This window comes from Polyergus mexicanus, unplaced genomic scaffold (genome assembly GCF_030449975.1).
Source record: "Polyergus mexicanus isolate NDT 795.1 unplaced genomic scaffold, iyPolMexi1.0 SCAF_10, whole genome shotgun sequence".
NCBI classification, from domain to species: domain Eukaryota; kingdom Metazoa; phylum Arthropoda; class Insecta; order Hymenoptera; family Formicidae; genus Polyergus; species Polyergus mexicanus.
In genome coordinates, this window is record NW_027223330.1 from 5,548,996 (window position 1) to 5,574,415 (window position 25,420).

The 25,420-nt window shown below is 35.7% G+C and overlaps 1 protein-coding gene across 1 annotated transcript in view; it reads right to left on the reverse strand.

Annotated features, from left to right (window-relative positions):
* LOC138937095 (uncharacterized) overlaps positions 1-17,822 on the reverse strand; it is a 32,178-nt gene extending 14,356 nt beyond the window's left edge. Inside the window, exons 1-2 of the mRNA XM_070303017.1 lie at positions 17,751-17,822; positions 16,636-16,729 (exon numbers count right to left, since the gene is read on the reverse strand). The gene's annotated coding sequence lies outside the window, so the exon portion shown is untranslated. The remainder of the gene's footprint in view (positions 1-16,635; positions 16,730-17,750) is intronic.
* Between the last annotated feature and the right edge of the window lie 7,598 nt (positions 17,823-25,420).

Below are 25,420 nucleotides of genomic sequence, written 5' to 3' on the forward strand. Positions count from 1 at the left end.
AAGCAGTGGTATCAACGCAGAGTACTAAGAGAAGGAGAAAATGTAAGAACGTTAATTAGGGGGAAGGAGCTTTAATGAGAGGACAGGGAAGAAGGGAGAAAGAGAATCGAAGGATAGTAAAGTAAACGGGGAGGGAGAACGCTTTTGGAATTCATTGGAGAGAGAGGTTGGGTCATACTGAATGGGGAAGTGAGAGAAGATGAAGAGGGAGAATAGACTTACACAAGGGGTGAGTCAGTGATTGAATGTGCCGGCTGGAAAGGAGATAAAGGAAGAAGTGCCAAGATTGTAAATAGGAGAGAAAATGGAGTCAGATCACCCATTAGTGGTGTTGTTGGGGGAGAAATAAGAGGCATGGAAAAGAGAGGGACGGGGAGAAGGAGGATGAATAGAGAGAACTGGAATGAAGAAGGAAGGACGAGGTTTAGGAAGAATTTAGGAAGGATAGGAGGATTGGAAGGAAGTATGGACGAAAGGGGTAAGGAAAGTAGGAAAGAAGATAAGAGAGGCTTCGAAAACGGTGGTGACAAGACGGAAGCGGGAGGGTGGAGGGTAAAAAGGAGTGGAGGGATGAGGAGTGTAGAGAAGGGAAAAGGACAGTAAGAAGAGAACTAAGAGAATGGAGAAAGGAAGGGAGTGAGGTAGAGGGATATAGACGAAAGAAAAAGGAATACTATTCTATAAAATATTGTGAGAAGAAGAAGAAGCAGGAGGATAATACGAGGTGGGAAAGGTAACAGAGCAAGCGAGAATGGAAGGGTAAATATAGGAAGTAGTGAATAAAGAAAGGAGAAGATGAAAGGGAGTGAATAAAAAGGTAAAGATAGAGGAGTGAGAGGAATATTTTAGAAATTTGTTGGAGGGAGGTAAAAGGAAGAGTGGTAATGGGAAAAAGGAAAGATGGAAAATTAGATGAAGAGACGCTGCTGGATAGAGAGAAAATACGGAGAGTGATAGAGAAACTGAAAGAGGGGAAAGTAGGGCGTTAGATGGGTTGCCTAATGAGGTATGGTAACATGGGGGAAGGAAGTGATGAACTGGACTCTGTAATAGAGTTTGAAAATGAGAAGGGTGGTCGGAGAACTAGAAGAAAGGGGTGATAGTACCGGTGGTGAAGAAGGGAAGGAGGAATGTAGTAGGAAATTTTAGGGGGGTGACATTGATGCCGACCTTATATAAGATATATGCAGCAACATTGGCGGAGAGATTAAGGGAGGAAGTTGCGGGGAAGGGATTGTTGTCGCCAACTCAGATGGGGTTCAAAAAAGGGAAAGGGACAATGGACAACATCTACATGCTGAATTATTTAGTAAATAGGCAAATAAAAAAAAAGAAAAGGAATATGTGTGGTGATTTTGTTTGTGGATCTCAAGGCAGCCTTCGACTTGGTGATCAGGAAGATTGTGCAGGGAGCAATACGTGCAAAAGGGGTAAGAGAGGGATTAGTAGCGATTATGGGAGAAATTTTAATGGAAGCAAAACGTAGGGTGAGAGTTGAGAAGAAGGTGGGAGAGACTTTCTGGGCGGCGAGAGAGGTAAGGCAGGGGTGCCCTCTGAGCCTACTACTATTTAATTTGGTACTGGCGGATTTAGAGAAGAAAATGGAAAAAAGTGAAGTATGAGGAGTGAAGGTAGGGAGGAGTAAGATCTTCACGCTCTAATATACAGATGATATAGTACTGATGGCGGAGAAGGAGGGGCAGATGAGGAATATGATGGAAAGGTTAGAGAAATATATGGAAAGGAAGCGCTTAGAAGTAAATGTGTGGAAGATAAAGTGATGAGATTCAGGAAGGGGAGAAGGAAAAGGAAAAAGGTGAGCTGGGAGATGGCAGGGTAAAGCAGTCGAAAAAGTAAAGCAGTTTAAATATCTGGGGTACACTTTTCAAGCGAATGACAGGCAAGAGGATCACATAAGGGAAAGAGTTAAGAGAGCAACAATAGTGATGGGACAATTTGGGGCATAGGAAAAAGACGATAAAAATTGGAGTAGGAGATTATGGCTGTTTGACAGGTTGGTGTAGACGGTGATGGGATACCGGGTAAAGGTAGCCGGTAAAAAAATGGCCAATATATAATTACATATGCAAATATACATGATTATTTTATTATATATAATTATATATAATTATGTATAATCGTATCGCAGATAGCAAGGTGTCATTATAACATCGTTTTTTAGTCACTGGTTACATTAAATTCACCTTTGAAACGACGTAAAAGTGATGTTAAAATGATTATAAGTCACAGACCGTTAACGTCATATCTATGACGATAAAATGATAACATTTCTCTAATATAAAATAAATAAAATTGGTGAACCTTTGGCTACTTCTCAAAATTTCAATAGTACAAATCCATCGATTTTTAACTCTTTATCAAATAAAATAATAAACATAATTATTATAAAATATATTACGGAATTACAAATGTAATAAATATGATTTATATACATACATACATATATATATATATATATATATATATATATATATATGTATGTATGTATGTATGTATGTATGTATATAAATAATATTTATTACATTTGTAATTCCATAATATATTTTATAATAATTATGTATATTATTTTATTTGATAAAGAGTTAAAAATCGATGGATTTGTATATATATATATATATATATATATATATATATATATATATATATATATATACACAGGGTGTCCCATTTTAAAGGACCCACTCAAATATCTCAGAAACACTGCGTTAAATCGAAAAATGTTTCAAACAAAAGTTGTGTGGCTTCAAGGGGGCCATAAGATGGTGACAATGATTTGACCTCAAAAAATCATTTGAAGGTTATGTGAAGGTCAACTTTAAAATCTTAAATGGAAACTCCCATTTTTTATTTAGTATTCTTGTAGCTTGCCTCAAGAGCTTTCCAAAACACTATAATAAAGTATTTTTATATTAAGTACTTTTTGAGTTATTTTATATTTTAATCTGACATCTTTTGATATAAAAAATTAAATATCTCATAAAATAGTTTTTGATAATCTTACCGTAATACTTTTATGTACAGAATAATAATACAAATCAACTAGTATAAAAAAATAATAGTTTTTAAAAAAATTATTTACGATGTATTTTTTAAAACAATTATTTGTTTTTTTGCACTAATTGATTTGTCTCATTATTCTGTACATAAAAGTATTACAGTAAGATTATCGAAAACTGAATATTTTATGAGATATTTAATTTTTTACATCAAAAGATGTCAGATTAAAATATAAAATAACTTAAAAAATACTAAATAAAAAAATAGTTTATTATAGCGTTTTGGAAAGCTCTCGATGTCAACTACAAGAATACTAAATAAAAAATAGGGGTTTCCATTTACGATTTTAAAGTTGATCTTCACATGACCTTCAAATGATTTTCCAAAGTCAAATCATTGTCACCATCTTATGGCCCCCTTGAAGCCACACAACTTTTGTCTGAAACATTTTTCAATTTAACCAGTGTTTCTGAGATATTTGAGTGGGTCCTTTAGAATGGGACACCCTGTATATAGGGTGTCCAGAACCACCCATACACCCCTTTTAAAACAAAAATAAATGGTTTTTATAAAAAATCGAGAACATTTTTTAAGTAAATCGGGTATGCTCCATCGAATGGTAAACTTGACCTTGAGGATCATTTCAAGGTCAACTTTGTTTTTTTTATTGTATGTTCTTCTCAAAACACTAATATGTGTATAGTATGTTCTTTTCAAAACACTATAATAAAGTATTTTTTCATTAAGTACTTTTTGAGTTATTTTATATTTTAATCTGACATATTTTAATATAAAAAATAAAATATCTCGTAAAATATTTAGTTTTCGATAATCTTACCGTAATACTTTTATGTACAAAATAATGAGACAAATAAATTAGTATAAAAAAATGGTAATTATTTACTATAATGGACCCAGCTCCAATAACGTTGACTTTGACATATGTTGTCAAGGATATAATCCTGAATAACTTTTCCTTATAATTTAATCGGCGGTCATTGTGTATTAAAAAGTTATTAAGAAATAAAGTTTGAGAAATAAATCGTAATTTTTACATAAGTTTGTAATTTCCACGCAAGAAGCGAAATTCATCCGCATCAAGACATTGTATAATTCAAATTAAATTTTCAGAAAGGTTTGGATTAGGTTATATTTTCCGGAAGTCGAGCCCCCTCATAGGGAGAGGGGGGGCGGAACTCACTGCGTTCATGCATACACTTTCCCATCCATGCAACAATTATGGGCTGAACATCGCTTCGCATTGTAAAGTATATGCATGGACACAGTGGTTTCCGCTTCCCTCCCCCCTCCTACGGGGGGGCTTCACTTTTGAAAAATATAACCTAACTCAAACCAATTTCTGATATAAAACTAAAATTTGATTCAAGTTACGTTATATAACTCAAACCAAATTTTCGTTTCGGATCTAACTTTAACTTTAAATATCTCAAAAATTGTAAAAGACCGCCGATTAAGTTGTAAGAAAAAGTTACTCATTATATCCTTGACAACATATGTCAAGATCAACATCATTGGAGCTGGGTCCGTTATAGTAAATAATTACCATATTGTCATATACAGGGTGATTCAAAACAACTTTCTGTCCTTACAATGTCATATACTTGACTCAATTCTAAGACCATTTTTCCTTTGTCAAAATTTTTTCCGAGACTTAGTTTTCAAATTATAAGCCAAAATAGTTAACGAATTACGAACCGCGTACGCGAGGTAGGCAGGCGCAACTTACCGTCCGATGCTGATGATTACGTGTACCGCTCGCTGCAATCAACTGTTTGCTATATGCCAGTCATGCCACGATCTGCACATTTCGATCGGCCGATTTCCGAGAGTCAACGCCTATCGCGCCGCCCTTGCGTCTTGAGATCCTCAACTAGCAACCGTAACCAAGCGCGCGGCGCTCTGCCTCAGGTACGGTGCATCTGTACCGCGAAGCGGTTCCGTACCCCCTTACTGCCAAATATCTATGTTTTAAACGCGATCTCTTTAGAATTTTTTAAAATTAATTCAAGAACAAAGTTTCAATACTCGATTATTAATTACATTTACGATATAATAATTCTAAAATATTATTAAATTATATTGGATAGATTAAATTTGTTAAATGTCGCGCGCAGAAATTCTTTCCGATATATAAATTAATAAATAATTGTAAATTTAAAGTTTTATAAAAGACGCTTTTATTAAAAGCACGAAATATTGTACTTATGAACGATATTATTTAAGTTATAGACTGTTGGATATCCCCAGTATATGATGTCATTATATAAATTAGAATAACGTAATATTTTTAGAATTATTATATCGTAAATGTAATTAATAATAAAGTATTGAAACTTTGTTTTTGAATTAATTATTTAAAAAAATTCTAAAAAGATCGCGTTTAAAACATTGATATTTGGCAATAAGGGGGTACGGAACCGCTTCGCGGTACAGATGCACCGTACCTGAGGCAAAGCGCCGCGCGCTTGGTTATGGTTGCTAGTTGAGGATCTCAAGACGCAAGGGGGGCGCGATAGGCGTTGACTCTCGGAAATCGGCCCAAATGTGCAGATCGTGGCATGCACTGCGTATATGCGATGGGGTGTATGTATGAGAGAGAACGTATACGCGTATACACACACATACACATTCTCTCTCTTTCTCTCTCTCTCTCTCTCTCTCTCTCTCTCTCTCTCTCTCTCTCTTTCTCTCATTCACTGATTCTTACCTTGTATGTAGAGATTCGTTGCCCTCATACGACTCAATAAGTAATATTTCCGTCCAATTCCGTATGATACAACGAGTAACCAGCAAACTTTTTTTCACTCATAAATTGTACCACTTATCGAACTTTTACGAATTAATCCACGTACTTTATCGATAAACTGAATTTATTAACGATTATAACGGTTAATCACAATCTGCTCATTAATTATTAAAATAATTCGAAGAAAGAAACGCGTTATTCGATGCGGAGGCTTTAGCCGATCACAGGATACATGATAGCGTCCGCGTCGATCACGCGTAATGCGATACATTCAGTCGTTCGGCAGCCGGCAGCTGACAACGCTGGTACTGGCATAACTTGCTTGTTGTCGTTGCGCAGTCCCCGCATCGAAAAACGCGTTTATTTCTTCGAGTTATTTTAATAATTAATCAGTAGTAATCGGTAGATCGGTGAAAAGAAGTTTGCTACAATAGTTACTCGTTGTATCATACGGAAATATTACTTATTGAGTCGTATGAGGGCAACGAATCTCTACATACAAGAAAAGAGTCAGTGAATGAGAGAGAGAGAGAGAGTGCGTGTGTGCGATCAGCTCTTTGCTACACGCGATGAGTGTAAAAGAGAAAGATAGAGAGAGAAAGAGAATGCGTATGTGCGATCAGTTATTTGCTACATGCGATGGATATAAAAGAGAAAGACAGAGAGAAAGAGAGAGAGAGAGCGTGTGTGCGATCAGCTGTTTGCTACACGCGATGGGTCTAAAAGAGAGAGAGAGAGAGAGAGAGAGAGAGAGAGCGCGTGTGTGCGATCAGCTGTTTGCTACACGCGATGGGTCTAAAAGAGAGAGAGAGAGAGAGAATATGTATGTGTGTGTATATGCGTATACGTTCTCTCTCACACATACACCCCATCGCATGTAGCAAACAGTGGATCGCAGCGAGCGGCCCACGTAATCACCAGCATCGGGCGGTGAGTTGCACCGCTCCTGCTTGCCTCGCGTACGTGGCCCGTAATTCGTTAACTATTTTGGTTTATAATTTGAAAACTAAGCCTCGAAAAAAATTTTGGCAAAGAAAAAATCGTCGTAAAATTGAGTCAAATACAATATATGACATTGTAAGGACAGAAGGTTGTTTTGAATCACCCTGTATAACCGTATATGATATTATATATGTTTATATATAATTTTATACAATTATATATATTTATATATAAATTATATATATTTATATATAAATTATATATATTTATATATAAATTATATATATTTATATATAAATTATATATATTTATATATAAATTATATATATTTATATATAAATTATATATATTTATATATAATTATATATAATTACACGTGGGCTATTTTTTCCCGGGTATGGGGTTGGATGGAAAGAGAAAAGGTGGAAAGACTGACAATGAGAGATTTCTGAGATAAGTACTGGGAATGGAAAGTAGGACGCCGGATATATGGTGAGGGAGGAGTTACAGAGAGAAGAGATGAGAAATAGAACGGGGAGACGTGTGTAAACCTAGCATCTCAAGTGTTAGCATCTCACAAATATCTTTCAGATTTACTTGCATCCAGCATAGTTCTATAATTCCTGATAAGTTTTAATAATAGTTTACTATTAAAAACGCGTTGAAAAAAATGAGACTTCCGGTAACATATGATAGCATCTCATTATATTTCGAAAGTTTAATCATAAAAAAGTAAAATTCCGTAAAGTTCTATAGTCTAGATATATTTTGTCAATAGTTCTGACGAATAAACGATTGTTTTGCCCCCAAAAAGCGTATTTTCGGTGATATAGGTGAGATGCTGGTCGATTTTCAAGAGTTCTGCTTATTCGAAAATAATTCTCGCACAGTTCTGGGCATGTACATTGCCTTTTAAAAGAGTTCTGATAAAAGAAATCGTTTGAATATTTTTTTAAAAATTGTTTTGCTCGAAAATCGCGTATTTTCGAGGATATAGGTGAGATGCTGGTCGATTTTCAAGAGTTCTGCTTATTCGAAAATAAAATTGTTTTGCTCGAAAAACGCTTAGAATTTACATCTGCTACAGCATATCACAAACAAATGGTTTCACATTTTTTATGTACATGCCCAGAACTGTGCGAGAATTATTTTACATAACCTAATTTAACCTACATATTATGTTGGTAATCTGAGATTTTATTCATTTTTCGATATTTGTTCGCAGGATTATTGATAATTTCAGTATTTATGGCACTTTGAATGATTGTAGACATGATTTACCCAGTTGAATTGATTTCTACAGCCACGTTGGATAACGTATTTGAAAGTTTTCGAAAACAATTGCAATTCTGTGCTGATTCTGATGAAAAACATTTTGAAAACTCATACGCGCAAGCAAATTTTTGTCCTTTTTTAAATGTGTATTTAAATTATTAAAATATTATGTATTTGTTTTACACGTATCGTAATAAAATTTGACAAATCTCCTCCACAAAATAGCGTTTCATTCATTTTGTTCGGCTTATTTATTGTGAAGTAATAATCATTTACTTTCTACATAATCCTAATGGTCACCTTGTATATGTTATTAATACAAACGTCAGAAAATGACGTCCCATAAATATGACATATCGACGTCTTATGAGACCTAACTTACAATATTTAATTGGTAATTTGTGACCAAAAGAGTGATCGCAAAATCAGTGGAGATTTCGGCCGTTTTGGGTCTCGCAAGTTTGGAACTGAATTGTGTACCAAATGATAGATTGTGATGAGGTATTAATAGTAGAAAATTTTTACTCTGTGCATGCGACTGGTTTTAGAGATATGGAGGATCATAGTCTTCATTGACTTCCCAGTTCATATGCTTCGAAAAGCAAATTTTCATATCAGCAAGATAGATTCGAATTTCATTCCTAGGAGTTTTTTAGATACCCGACTACAAATCTAAGTCATATTTTGAAAATCAAAATAGCAGATTCAATGTGTGGGAAAAATCAGAATATTATTTCAATGACTACTCAGGGTATTTTTTTATTTTCATGAATATCGATACTCAGGGATTTTTGGAGTGCTGTTTACTGATTTTTATAGATTGTTATAGCCCGGAAGAACTATACGTGAATTACTAGATATATATTATTTTAGATATATATTATTTTATACAGTAAGGCATGCTCAACGTGTAACGCGAATACATATCACGTTACGAGCGTTGACCGAGCGAAGGGCTGACAACGCGAGCCACGCGCGAAACCCGAGCGACCGCGCAATCATTCTATTGCGAAAACGCGAAAATCAGGGCAAAGGGAATAAGGAAATTGCGAAAATGCAAGCAAAGAAGTCCTATTTAGAATTCCTTAGCTTGCATCCGGATCTTGCCGCCAAAATCGAGCGATACGATACCTAGCCCGGCCGCCAAATGACCCCCTCCCGGGAAACCAACGGGAGATAATAAAAAGACCCATCGCTAACGAACGATGGACAGTCTTTATCATTAATTAACATTACGCGGGCAGTTACAATAATTAATTAGTATCAAACAGACAGTCAATAACACTAATTACGGATAACTAATAATTTAAAGCCACGCAGTCGGCAGAATTAAATACGACAGATCGAGGAGTGAGTCTTGCGACCGAAACTCGATTCCAGAGACGCGCACGCCAAGATATACGCTATCGCGATACGCGATGCCAGCTAACGTGCGGGAACTTTGTAATTAAGCCATTTTACAAATAAAACAGATATATATATATATATATATATATATATATATATATATATTCCAATTACAAAGGTGTCATTTTTATTTATAATAAAATCAGTGAGTTACTCGGGCGGAGCTTGAATTCCCAAATTCCTTCCGACAACTATCCCAACTACCGTGTCTCTCCAGAGGCATAAAAGATTTTGAATTTTGGGATCTAACTTCTACAATCTTAATCCATCATATTGAATCGGCTATTTTAAATTTCAAAAATCTAACTTAAAATTCGTGAAAAACTCCTGGATACTGATTTTCGTAAAAATATTTCGGAATCAGAATTCTGTAAAGGTGTAGATAATATCATCCCATTTTTGTATTCATGGACAAAGCTAAAATCGGAAGAAATTCAATCAAAGAATATTATTGTACATGTGAGAGCGGCGCTCAAACTGTCGGTTGTTGAAACCATGTGATGATAATTAGGTGGTTTCTTAGATATGGACCGACGAGATATTATTAAGGAAGGGGGGGGGGGGAAACCAGTGTAAAGTGGCTAAAAAAAAGATGTGTCCCTCGATGGAAGCATGTGGTATTTATTGAGATTGTTGGCCATTAGGAACTAAAGAGTTCAAGATCGTGCAGGGTCGTCTCGCCGTTGAGTTAAATATGTAGTTTTATTAGAATAAAAAGTTATTTATACAGATCTATCTACTTTAGCACTATTGGCTATTGTAACTATAAATATCAATATTTTTTAACAAAAATTTCACAAAAGGTAGTTCAAATTATGTACTTCGTGAGAGATGTTAATGACACGATTCGGAAAAAAAATTATTTACTAGAAAAGAATCCTTAAAAGTAGTCTTTTTCAGCCGTAATACTAGTTTCCCCCCTTAAAGACCGTCAGCCCTGGATAAATTTTTGTGACCATCAAGTGGGTCCGATGGGCCAGGAGATAATTGAAGAATGTTGACATTACCGACCGTTTGACTGCATCCAATATAATTATATGAATTATTTAATTCATATAATTATTTTAGTTCATCCAGTTATTGTTTTATTATCTAAAACACCAATGAGATATCATTAAAGACCGATGATCTTATGGGACTTAGCATATTACTTGAAAGAAACTCGCTACGCGCTACTGTAAATAAATAAATCTTTGCATTGTCGATAATAAAATACTAATTTAACAATAAAATGTTTATTTTGTTGTTTTTGAGACAGTTACATAAAAGATCTATACATTTTCGATAATAAAACAAAAACTGGATGAACTAAAATAATGTACACCGAGTTTTTTTGTAATCACTAAATCCCATAAGACCATCAGTCTTTAATGATATTTCATCAGTAATATGGACACTATCATAGAATACATACCCAATTCTGAAATCTGTGATATATCCATAACTATTTCTAAGAAACAAAGTCAAGGAGGATGAGTCTAGGATAAGTCTAGGACGAGTCACCGCCCATACAGTACTGAAGCTTGCAACAACATTGCTGCAACATTGTAATATTGCATATTGCAGTTTAATGTTGCAGAAATATTGCAAAGACATTATTTTACAATATAACTTTAGCAATGTTACAGCAACATTCCGAAAATATTACGAAAAAAAGTATTCAATAATCGCTAGTTCATTCGTTTACCACTATGCGGCGCATATTGCGCTATCTATTCCGCATTTAATTTTTAATCATGATGATTATATAAAGTTTACAAAGAGCGGCTAGTAAGATTAAAAAGATATAATAACTATTTTTGTTAATTTAAGTCGTATGATATGACCCTAATACAGGGGCTCAGATATTGGACTAAGAATTCTTTTAATAGTTTCCATTCTTATATAAAATCAAAAATTTGATAATAATTTTCTAATATGCAAGATACTTCAGATTTTAATAAATAAATTTTGAGATTATATAAAGACAAGAGAGATGTGAATAAACTCGTTGTATGCGTAAATTTACCACAATCTTTTTGCATCCGGATATCTGAATATTTCGGATACAAAGAAATTGTGAATTTACACAATTGCAAATTGAGTTTTTTCTTATTGCTCTTAGATATTCTCTGTCACTGAAGGAAGTCGAATGTGTACTGAAAAATTTATATTTTATAATTTCGTTATTATTATAATACAGAAAATTTATATACCCGCTAGATCCTGACTCTTATAGGCCTATTTTCTTATTATTTTTTTATATGTTTAGGATATTATATCGATAAATATACATAAAGCATTATTGCATATATATTATATTGCTATGTTGCTACAATATTATATTGCAATATTTCTGTAGGTGGACATTTTACTGTTGCAGCAATATCATAACAACGTTGCAGCAACATTTCGCAATGTTTCTGCAATGTTGCAATCTTTCAGAAAAATGTTGCTGCAATGTTATTGCAATCTTGCGGTGCTGTATGGGCGACCTAAGAATTCACTAAATGTATGGTTTCATGAAAAATTCAAGTGATTTTGGTGGGCTGCCATATTGGATCCGCCACTTTAAATTTCCAGTATTTGACTGGATTCGCAATCAGCAGTCCAAAGAACCCCTGAGTATTAAGTCTGAATCTATCATGCTGATATGAAATTTTTCGAAGTATGGTTTAAGATGTTAATGGACTGTGAGCACTTTGAACCTCCATATCTTTTAAATCAATTGTATACCCAATGTAAAAATTTTATGCGATTAATGTCTCATTATAACCTATTATAACCTATTAATTGGCATACAATTCAATTTCGAATTCGCGGGTCCCAAAACGGGTGTTCCAGATTCAAGCAATTATAAATTGTTTTCGTTTCTCGTTCTATTATTCGTTTTAGAATTTTATTTGATTGATATGTTTCGGGCTCGCTCTCGACCTTTTTGCAATGTCTCGTAAATCAAAACATGATCGCGTTGAAAAGCCATATATGGATTGGAATGTTTTGTTCCCGCAATTCCATGTTTGGTCAATCTTCGAGAAAGGCTTTTCAATTGGTTCCAACACCAGGGTTCAAATAAAATACGTGTGAATAGTTGTTTTCTTCATCAGTGCGACTACAAGAATCGTTAACATTTTGAGTCTGCGTCTCTCCAACGAAACACATAGAGTAGTACGAATCGAGAAGACCAAAAGACAAATCCCGCGCCGTGGGTTTTGTAATTCTATACAAAACAAGAAAACAAAAAAAATAAAATAATCTCAGTTACCAGATCACGTTAAAATTACCTTCTTGTTTTTATTCCCGACCAGCAATTATCTTACGAGAAAGCGATTCTCTAGCTCTCTAACCTTGAATTCGTGTAACAACGGGCGATTTTTACGGTCATTCTTAGCGTCATTTTGCTACTTGGGATCGAGGGCCTTTAAATCCATATTAATTATATCCGTTTTATATAATAACTCAAAGCTGTAGATTCTGCTCAATTGCTGTTGCTAATTTGTTGTCAGATTCTGTTTCTGAGCAGGTTCTGCTAACAGATTCAGATATAACAGATGCTAATTTGTTAGCAAGTTCTGAGGAAGTTCTGTTACAAATCTGCTGTCATATTGCATTTTGCATACTGGACACTCTACTTTAAAGTTAAAATGCTTACAACTTTTGATAAAAGCATTTTTCAAACAAATGTTTCGGATAAAATTTATTTTGTTTCCTCTGTAGAATCCAAATATGTAATATTTTATAGGGAGTTCCATTTAAAATTATAATCTTAATATTACCCCCCGCCCGCTTTGAAGAAGGAGCGGGGACAACTTTATGTTTACGTAGCTAGAAAGACCCCTCAAATACATAAAGCTTTCTCATGAATAACTTTTTGATTCGATAAAAATTTTTAGAGTTATTGGCTTGTAATACTTTACATGTATTGCCATTCTGTATATGTATATAAGAACATTCTATTTGTTGATGAACACTATTATTTTGTTGATTTTATCATATGGATTTATTATTTCGACTTTATATATATATATATAAAATTTACCATTATATAATATTTATATATTATATATATATATATATATATATATTTTATATTTATTGTATATATATATATATATATATATATATATATATACAATATATATTGTGACGTGACGTTTTTGGAACGTCCGTCACAAGGGTCAGATGGCCCGATCGGGGGCGGTTTTTCGGGGGCGTCTTCCTGATTTAGGGAGAGAGCGGCCCGATGGTCATATCAGCGAGATCTGACTTTCGGTTAGGTAAAATCGAAACTGTAAGCTCGAAATGAGCCCGCGAAATGGTTGCCGGCACGTGATCGAACGGCGGGATCCTATCCGGCAGAGAGGAAGGAAGAAGGAAGAGGAGCGGCCGAGGGCGGGAGTCCGAGACTTTCAAGGAACGAGAGACGTCAGGTCGTAGTTTTTCAATATTAACTACATTCATGGTGGCCAACGTTACCTCGCTGCCGATAATTTTATATTGTTATGACAGAAACAGAGGCGAAGGGCCGGAAGGAACCGGCCGAAGGGGCGGCCATTCCACCCGCGCGAAGCGAGGGAGTCCCAAGGACGGAGCGGCGGAAGGACTCTTGACCATGGGCCTATTTTACGAGATAGGAAAGAGAACCGATCGGACGTGCCGGAATTCCACATCTGCCAGTCGAACAACAACCGATTTTGAAAATTTCGCGGCAAGGGGCCCACCAACACGGCCGTGATGACCGCAAAGACCGCAAGGACCGCAGGACGGCCCTGCGTAACGTGGAAGCGCCACAAGTGGCGCGATAGCGATTTATCGCGCCGGCGTGTCTCATACAGGATTCTCGCTCGGCACTGTTCGGCGAGCTGTACGAGAGGACGCAGGTTTTCCGAGGAGCGAGCGGAATATTAGCTCGGTCAAGGGAAGCACCGAGAACTTCCTGCCGGTGGGACGAGCGTCGTCGACCGATTTTGTTGCCGATTAATTGTAGGTAATTAATTCGGATGAGTCGCGCCCTTAATAGTTGTCGAGCCACACGTTTTGGTGAATTAACTTTGTGAATATTTTGGTAGATTAAGTCGCACGGCCGACGGGCACACGTCGCTCATACGAATTATGTAAAATAGACTCTCTATTCACTTCGCCGCCGCCGACAGTCATTAATGTTAGTCTCGCGTTTGTAATAATTGTATTAGATGTACAACTTTGCTTCCGCCGTTTTCCTATAGATGGCTTTAGCGGTAAGTAGTGGTCGAAATAAATAGATCATAGACGTCATGCAATAAACTTGGGCATCTGTCAACATAACCCCATAGAAACATTAGTCGATTTGTGTCTGCATCATAAAGTTATTCTCGATTGAAAATGTCAGTTTACGAGCCAAATTCTCGTCATTTGCGGGAGATTTTAATTTTCTGCTTCAATATAAAGAAATCTGCGGCTGAGGCTCATCGAATGCTTTCAAATACTTATGGTGAAGCCGCTATTAGTGAAAGAACGTGTCGTGAGTGGTTTCAACGCTTCAAGAACGGTGATTTTCACGTCGAAGACCGGCATAGCGGTGGAAGAGAGAAGGTTTTCGAAGATGCAGAATTGGAGGCATTACATAATGAAAACTCGAGTCAAAGTCAAAAAGAATTGGCACGATCATTGGGAGTGACTCAACAAGCAATTTCGAAATGTATAACCAGTTTTTTACAATAAAGCTTCGAATTTCGGAAAAAAAACGGCGGAAGCAAAGTTATACACCTAATATGTTGTGAATTATCGGGATTTTTGCATTCACGCGATCGATATTCCGACTCGCGCAAAATATTGCGCCGCGCGACTCATACATCACAGTCGTTATCGATAGTTTCCGTATTATCTCTGTGTATTGTTAGCGCGTATCTTGTATGTATTGTAAGAAATTGGAGTCAGGAGAAAGCGAAATCCTAAAAATTCGTGCAAGAAATCTATCGGGTGTCTTTGAGCCCGCTATTAGTTTCCGCGAGTCATTCGAGTTATATACCTTATATTAGGCATTTCAACGCATAAGTCACCGTCATTGTTATCGACACGTATATGGGCTTACCGCGAGCCGGACCAACGGACCGATTCGAGTCGTACAATTTAGAATTTTCTATTATATCGAAGCGGATTCACGGGCATGCGTAAAGTAGTTACCGGCGCATTCAAGAGATTTCTTTAGTTGTCGCGGCCTAATTAAGTCTCGTACGGCGGAAATCCTCGCGGCCAAAAGTCGAGTTAAAGCGCGTAAGACGTCCGGTAATTTGATACTGTTGCACACGGTCGTGCCGATCTCCGCGGAAATAATATATCTTATTCGCCTGTAAAATAATTACTGTCATCAAAAGCTATTATTTATGCGAACCGCTCTATACTCTTGTTTCTTTTTTTTTTAATATATTATTGTTATGTCTATTCTAACATATCGAATGCTCATTTTGGCTCCCGTGTTCTCGACTCTCAAGATTTCTCCCGTCTCCCCCGAACCTCCCCCTCTACCATTTCGGGTATACTGAATAGCCGCGAAATTTTGCCGTCGCGTTAATTATCGGTCGCGCGATTGTCTTTCGGTGTTGCGTTTATCGCGAATGGTGTGGCCTGCCGTATTTGGCGCCCAACTTGGTTTATTTTGCGATATCGTGAATTTTTGTGGATCGCGAGATCGATATTCGAAATATGCGCCGAAGGTGTACCGTGGGCATCGAAGAACCGCCCGCCGAATAAATAATTATTACTTAAATAATTTAAAAGAAATTACGGTTACAATATATATAAATATTATATAATGGTCCTTATGTTTATTTAATTTTTGTTGATTTATCGTATGGATTTATTATTTCCATTTTATATAAATATAAAATCGAAATAATAAATCCATACGATAAAATCAACAAAAATTAAATAAGCATAAGGACCAGCACAGTAAATAGGGCACACAAAGTTAAATTATTAATTATATAACTTACATAAAGCACAAAAAGAAATAGGTTCCACTCCCGTTTAGAACCATCTTCAGCGCGTGTAAGAAATTCAGTTAATAACCAAAAAGTAGAAAATATATGATACATGTCGATACATGATATATCGAGCAGTCATAAAGTTAAACATATATGGTATATATGAATAGTCAATAATACTAAAATTCACTTCAAATATGATATTCCATACTGATAAAAGGGAGCTCCGTTCTCTCAATGCATAACCTCGAAATTAATCCAAAAACTCCGGAATGCGTCACTCACCGGTTGAAAAGCCGGGGAGCGTGAGCAGTATCTATATACTCACAACCAGTTGCAAGCACAACAACATGCAATAAGGCAATAATTCTTGATATACCTGAAATTAGAGTAAGAAAAGCGGAGCCACGCACGCCAAAAAATGATAAAAAAAAAGATTACAATTAGATAAATTAACAGAGATGATTGAAAGAACAAAGCATTGCGCTTAAAAAATATATGCTCAAAATTCAATTAAGTAAGTAATATAAATATCGTGTTACAGAAAGAAAAGAAATGGTAGGCATTAAAATCGAGCATCACATGTGATGACGAGTCAAGCGGGCAGACAATGTATTTCTTTAAAAAACGATAGTGAATAATGTGATAAAGATAGTACATCAATCGACGCCTAAATGTATATATTCAGAGCCTGTATAACGCAGATTTCAAAGTTTCAGAAGTTTATCAATAACGTTAACATAAGTATGGTGTAAGTTCTGTGTCCGTCCGGAAATTCAGGCTATTCTGCCTTTTTATATAAATTATTTCAGAGATCAACTGTTTAGGGAAAATTGGTTCGCTATCCAAAATTTCAACCTCGTTCCAGTTAAAATTGTGATTGAAGACTTGTCTATAATCCATTATTACAGAATGAGTAGTAGTATTCTATCTAATATGATTTCGGTGTTCATGAATTCTTGTTTTTAATTGTCTTCCCATTTGGCTCACATATGATGCATCACAATTGTTGCAATATATCTTGTAAATGACTTTATTGCGCGAAGTTGTTGAAAAAGAATCTTTCTGGATTTTAATAAAATTACGCAGTCTATTAAGATTGTAATTTGAAAGTCTAACACCGAGATCATTTGTAATATTCTTGACTTTCCCGGATATTGAAAGGACATATGATATAGTGAAGCAAGACACAATTTCATTTCTAGTAGTAATAGAATTCGCATTGTTCAACTCTAAATTGTTAAATAAAGTTTTTAGGCGCTCGTGGAAAATCCAAAAAATAAATTCTAACGGATAGATATTTTCAAGTAAGATTCTGATCACGAAGTCGAGATTTTTTAAATGAAAACGCGGATGTAATAAGAGAAATGATCTGTCGATTAGACCAATAACTCTCTTACCTCTTATCTCGCTCTTTTTTGATATAAAGAATGGCAAGAAAGAAAACTCAAGTATCTCCCTGAGAACGTTGGCTTGTGGTACCAGTCAAATATTAACTGTTTGTTGTTAAGTATGGTCTTGACATCAAAAAGATCAAATAATTATTCTCGCTAATTTCCATTATAAATTGCAACCTGAGATGGAAGGCGTTAAAAATATCTAAGGTTTAGTGGAACAAAGAAGAAGGAACAGCTAGCACAACATTCAACGTAACGAGCATAAAACAATGGAATAAATTTCAATTTCTCTAACGCAACATTTTCCAAATACTGTAGAACTATATTAGCAATAATCGGGGAGAGTGGGCAACCTATCATGCTGAAAGTTTGTTGATATATGGTATCATTAAACCTATAATAAATGGAATCAAGAACAAATTTCGAAAAGAATTCGTTTTTGAGAATGCTGCAATTCTCAGAGATATAATTCCATTTCTTAGAAACGCTATTAATAACAGTAGCAATAGGTATGTTAGTAAAAAGTAAAATAACATCCAAAGAAATCAACTTAAAATTATCGTTGACTGGTATATTGGAGAGTTTTTTAACTAGTTCGAAATTATTAGATATATGACTATGTGCGATGGGAGAACTTTTAAACATGCGATGTAAATAGAGAGTTAAATTATATAACGGGCTATTAAACACGAGACTATGATTCGAAAAAGGCAACTAGGCTTATGTATCTTAGAAAATCTATAAACCCTTGATAATAACCCATCACTACTCATCCACCATCTATAAGTGGTGGCCGAGATAAATTCAGACGTACTCCATCTTGATAATATATCGCATACATTCCTAGTTAACTTATTGGCCAGATCTTTTTTAATAACGCTGTAGATCTCCTTATCATCCAGCATTTATTGCATTTTGCTGAGAAATTTGTCTATGTCAAGAGCAACTGTAATATTTCCCTTATCAGCATGTGTTAGGATCAAGTTTTCATTGCGAGTAAGAAATTGTTTATTGAACTAAACTAGCTGTTAAACTAGCTGTTAAACTAGGTGTTTTATGTCGGAGTAGACATTGTTCTTTGGCATATCATAGGAAGGAAGATTGTTAATAATTGTTGCTGCGCGATTCCTAATAGTGTTATAGCCCGAAAAGGCTATACACGAATTAATAGATATATATTATTTTAGATATATATTATTTTATACAATAAGCCATTACTCAACGTGTAACGCGAATACAGATCACGTTACGAGCGTTGACTGAGCAAAGCGCTGACAACGCGAGCCACGCGCGAAGCCCGAGCGACCGTGCAATCATTTCATTGCGAAAACGCGGAAATCAGGACAAGCGGAAGAAGGACATTGCGAAAATGCAACGTAGAAGTCCTACTTAAAAGCGAAGTAAAAAGGAATAAAGAAATTGCGAAAATGCAAGCAAAGAAGTCCTACTTAGAACTTTTTAGCTTGCATCCGGATTTTGCCAAAATCAAGCGAATATTATAATTAACTCAAGTCACGAATAAAACAGATATTTATATATTTATTTGAATTCAAAGGTGTCAGAATTATTTAAATAAAGTCAGTGCAGTTCTCGGGCGGAGCCCGAATTCCTAAATTCCTTTCGGCAAACGATCCCAACTACCGTGCCTCTCCGAAGGCACAACAATAGAAAGTTATGCATCCATAGGAAACCTTCTCAAATTATTATCTACGTTTTTGATACGATTTCTCCTAATTCAACAGTCAATTTATCAGTATTAGAAATCGGTAAACTGAAATTTTTGTCTAATTGGAACAAATATTGAACATCCTCAGGTATGATGATCGATAACAGATTGACCATTTGTCTTTGATGTGTTGTATAGAGTGCTGACCTTTTACAAAGGAATTAAGAACGATCTCGATCACAATCTCATTGTTTAAGGTGTTCGAGGAACTGATGGTGAGTTGGAATGAAAATCTTGAGATTGAAACATTATCAGAATTCAAATCATGATGAAGGAGGCTGCAATAGTAACGAATTGGTCTTATAGTATTATTCTCAGTTTTGTGTTTCCAAAATAAAAGATTAAACTTCCTGTCAAGTCTCTCGCGTTTACAAATAAAAAATAAATGTGACGGATCTTCTTGTCTAAGAAAAAAAGGATTGCAGACGGACACTGGAATGTAACAATAAACAGTTCTACAAAGTTTAAAAACGTGAATATGTCCGGATCTAATATTATAATACGCATCTCTGACTTCAATCTAAAGTAATTTGCTGATGAGATGAGTCTTAAAGAGTTGAAAATTGATAGATCTTTGATATTTAAGATTTTTATGGAAATTCATCAGGAAACTTCCCAAATGTGAAGGAACAATATTATAATTAATATATTTATGGAAAAATTCAACCTTTATGCTGTTTTTTATAATTACTTTACGATATTTGATCCACAATTTAAGCATTCGTACAGCATTATGTCCAAAATAATAACTAATTGAAAAAATAAATAATGGGAACGCATTTTTCAGCCTGCGTATAATTCAAAATCGAAATAATAGATCCATACAATAAAATCAACAAAAATTAAATAAGCATTTAAGATATTCTCAGTTTGCGATGTACATCTGTGCTAGCGTAAATGCTGGTCCACTAGAGCCACTATGTGGTGACGGTGAAAGATCGTATTATTAATTGGGACCAGAAGAGGGGGCTGCTTAGGCGTAGCAGTTTAGGATAGGCTATTCGAGGAGAATCATCCATAGAGGCTTTACATTTTCTCGTGAGCGACCAACCAGCCCTGGCAGCTGGACCATATGAAAAGTCATAGCGAAAGCGTTATGGAGACGGGCTGGGTATGCCGTATAAGCTGTGTTAAAGTGGCATAAAATATGAGATCTGAATAGCTCAGTGGTAAGAGCAGTCCGGAAAGCGAAAGACTCCGATTCGATTCCCGATTCAGCCATTCGTTGGCACATTTTTTCAGCAAATGTTGTTTTCTAATATTTATTTGTCGGGTTGAGAGAGTATGTAAATGCCCTACACAAATATGCCGCTGCCACGGAAGAGATGGATGTTTGGTTTGTGCCTCTTGCCATCTTAAATGCCCCCTTACTTTAGTCTGAATTTTGCTCATTTTTCAGAAAAAATTAATTGTTCTCCTAATTCAGTCAATAACATCGTTAAAAATGAATAAAATTTAAATCTGAAAGAATTTTAAATCTTAAAATCTCTACTTTTGAAAGATCGTTATTGTTTTGGAATTTATGTGAATTTAAGTATTTTTACATATAGAAAACTACAAGCTGAACAAAATGGAAAATTTTCTTTTCATTTTATGGATCTGTCACATGCCCCAAAAAAAATTTGCAAATATTTTCGACTTTCTAATGTAAAAACTTAAAGTTTTCTCTACACAAAAAAACCGTTTTTTTAATTTTTTTAAGATTTTTATTATATATTGATAAGTTATTGCCGATTAAATAAAAAACAAATATTGTGATTTTGATTACCCATAACTCCGTTAAAAATTATCGTACCACAATAGATGCCAATAGAGATTGGCAACAGAAACCGAGCAGAACCTGCTAACATACTTTGACATCAGATTAGTGGCAGAAACCTAGCAAGATCTGCGCGCACGCGATCTGACGACAAATTGGAAGCAGAAACCGAACAGAATCTGCAGCTTTGTAGTCATTGTATAAAACGGTACATTTAAATGGATTTAAAGGGTCTCGATTCCAAGTAGTAAAATAAGGTCACAATGGCGGTAAATTTTGGTCACAAAATGACCAAGACGACCTAAGTTAGGTCTCACGAGACCCAGAAATGACATCAATAGTCGATGTCACATTCATGGGGCATCATTTTCTCTCTGTCTTTTATATTAGTAACATATATTAATGTAATATAGGAAAATTTAAATAATTTAATTTATAAAATTAAAGATTTTATTTATATGGGAATAAATTTTTATTTTATATCTTAAATAGATAATAACGATTTTCACTTACGATTTACACTATTCAAAGAAATTGTCCGAATAAGTGAAAATCAAACATTTGTCTGTCCGATTTTCCAAAAATCAGTTCAAGATCTAAATTTCTCTATGTGATGAGAATCGTATCAGAAATTGAACTAATAGAAATAATTACAATGTTTTAAGGTGTATTCTGCAGGCTTTATATACGCTCATGACAAGAATTTGAATACGGGTACACATACAAAAAGTGAATAACGCGTCGCATAGCTGTAAGCAAATCTAATTATCTCAATTAATAGTTTTATCAAATATAGTTTCATTTTGCTACTTAGGATCGAAAGCTTTTAAAACCATTTAAATACACTATTTTATATGAATGAGTAAAAAAAGCTGCAGATTCTGCTCGATTTCTGCAGATTCTGTGAACAGGGTTTGCTTGGTTTTTAGCACCAATAAGTCTGTAATAACAATTTTTATAAACAACTTCTGTAAATTTGTAGCTTTTTTACTGACAATAGTTAATAGTAGACACTTGGTATGATTTGTATTTGACAGACTTGGCTATCTGGATTATTTTAGTACTTATATTATTCTACAATCAGGTCTCCCTTTCCTCCTTTCTCAAAAATAGTACAGTTACATCAGATGCGCTATATATATTTTCTTCCATACCTTTCATTTCAAATAATTTATAATATAATAATACATTTCGTAACATTTCAAAATTATCAATGTACCGCTAATCGTGAATGAGAAACCGACGAGTTGTCGTTACGTTGCTGTTAAATCTTCTGTTTACAGATAGCAAATCAGTATTGATACATTGCCGTTATCAATTTGCCGTTTTTAGAATTAGGATTCACATAGAATATGGGTTCAACAAACACAATGCTGTCGCATCTTGTCCCTTGTTTTCCAAAATTAATTGTTTTAATTGTTAGCAACATGATGGCAACCTCACGAATAGTTGGCTTCCTGGATATGAGATTACATTATAGATCTTTTTTATCGAAAATGGTCAACCATAATGAACGATATAAAAAAACGCATTTGTGTTGCATATCGCAATATCCCGCCCAATTATTTATCAAAATTTTAACATTTGTGTTCAACATTTTTATCATCGTGTTCAATCATACGTTCTGATAATTCAATAAATGCTAATCGGGATCGTCCCGATTGCGCATATTACTAATCGGATATGACAATATTTCCTGATCGGACACAGACCTGATCGGACACAGTCCCGATCGAACACAGGCTCGATCGGACACAGACCCGATTGGACACAGTTCCGATCGCACATATACTATTGCAATCGGACACAGGTTCGATCGGACATCGACACAATCAGTTCTGATCGAACACATATGGTTGCAATCGGATACCATCTCAATCGGACACAGGTCTGATCGGACACGTGACCGATCGGACACAGGCCCGATCGGACATATATGGTTACAATCGGACATCCCGATCCGACACAGCCCCGATCGGACACAGTATATCAGAAATATATAGGTTTGGGTTAAGTTATATTTTCCGGAAGTACAGCTCTCTATGGGGGGGGGACATACTGCCCCACGCATATACTTTTTAATGCGTAGTAACCCAGTAAGCAAAATGCGCGCAATATGCCAGCATATTGGCAACAGATTTCCTCAGCTCTTGCTAGCAATTTGGCATTTGTTATGTCCGCATTAGGCTAATGATCTGCCAGCAGAACCTGCTCACAGAATCTGAGAGCAGATTGGCAGCAGAAACCGAGCAGGATCTGCTAACATAATTTGACGTCAGATTGATGGCATAAATCGAGCAGGATCTGCGCGCGCGCAAACTGACGGCAGAAACCGAGCAGAATCTGCAGCTTTTGGCCATTCATATAAAATGGTGCATTTAAATGAATTTAAAGGATCTCAAACCCAGGTGACAAAATAATGCTGAATTTTGGTCACAAAATGATCAATTAAATGTCCTAAACTGGATCTCATAAAACCCGAAAATGATGTAAAAGTAGATATATTATATTCACAAGACTATTGATATATTATATTCATCACAGTTGATATATTATATTCATTTTCTGATATTTGTATTAATAACATATAAATATATAATATTAATAACATATATTAATGTAATATACAGGGTGTCCGACATGTACATAGCCAAACGAAAAGTGGAGATAGATCGGGTCAATCTGAAGCGAAAAGTCCTATACCATTTTGCTAAATTCGCAATAATTATTATGTTATTAATTAAAATGTCTGAGCCAATGAGCGCGTGGGAAGCGGTAGGCCGGAATCGATAGAAATGTAAAATGGCTTACTTGTTTATGTCTCTTAGCATCGGAAGTATCAGTTGAGCGAGAAAGGCAGAGTCACGCAGCGAGCGGCGAGCGACACCGCGCCGAAAAATAATTATCACGCATCGAGTGATGAGCGATGTTACAGCGCCGGAAAATAATTATACTCTTGAATTATTTTTTCGATAGCAAGAAAATGATGCGCTATCATTTCCACACCACCTAGCGGTAGATAGCTTGGTGCGCTTTTTTATAGTGGTTTCCCCTGTAGGCCTAATCACCCCTCTATATATTTAATGCAAAAATTGTTCGAAATGTCGTCCTCCTTTTCGTATGCAAAGTTCAGCCCTTCGAATAATGTTGCGCGTAGCACGGTGCGTCATATCCGGCGTAATGGTATTACAGGCCGCAACAATAGCTTCACGTACCTCGATTTCTCTATCATTACGCCGGTGCTCGATTAGACTTTTTATGTATCCCCATACAAAAAAGTTTAATATGTTCATGTCTGGCGACCGTGCCGACCAGGTGATCGGGCCACCACGACCTATCCACCTATCTCGATAACGTGCGTTTAATAAATCGCATACTTCTCTCCGAAAATAAGCCAGAACTCCGTCGTACTGAAAAATCAGCTGCACCCGCACGCGAAGCGGTACATTCGCGAGAAGGCCTGGCAACTTATTCTCGAGAAAATTTTGATATATTGCGCCAGTTAAACGATATGGTAAAAAATACGGACCGATCTGGAAATTCCGAACAAAAATATTTTACTTTAAGAAGGAAAAGATCTCTCTTTTTATTTACACTTATCACTTGATTCCCGATTATTCCCGCCTATACGTTTATGGACCAACGATATTGGGACGCGCCTTCACGGACGACATGCAGGTTTTCCTCTGCCTAATGTAAAAAGTATCAAGAATTGAACACCGTTCGGTACGAATGTCGCTTCGTCGGTCCATAAAATATTGTCCGAAAAGACAAATTCTGCCGACAATACGCGAGGAACTCTGCACATGTTTTCCCGACGGTTATTATACTCTCAAATTATCGCGAATATAAAAAATCGTAAACAATACCTTCGCAAAAGTATATCCGTGGTTGTAGGTCCTTCGGTAAAAGCTGTTGCACACGTTGATAATGATAAGGATACAGGTCGCTTACACGTAAAATGCGATGCACCTCGTACCGCGGGAAACCAAATTCGTATGCCGTACGACGTATGCTAGTCCCGGGATTTTTATAAAATGCATCCAGTACTCTCTCTTCGTCTTGTAGACGACGACGCACTGATGCACTAGCATTTTATTTGTGCACGAGACACCCTGTTTCATATATTTCTTGCATAACACTTTAAATTATCCGTTTTGTCAGTACTCTGCGTTGATACCACTGCTT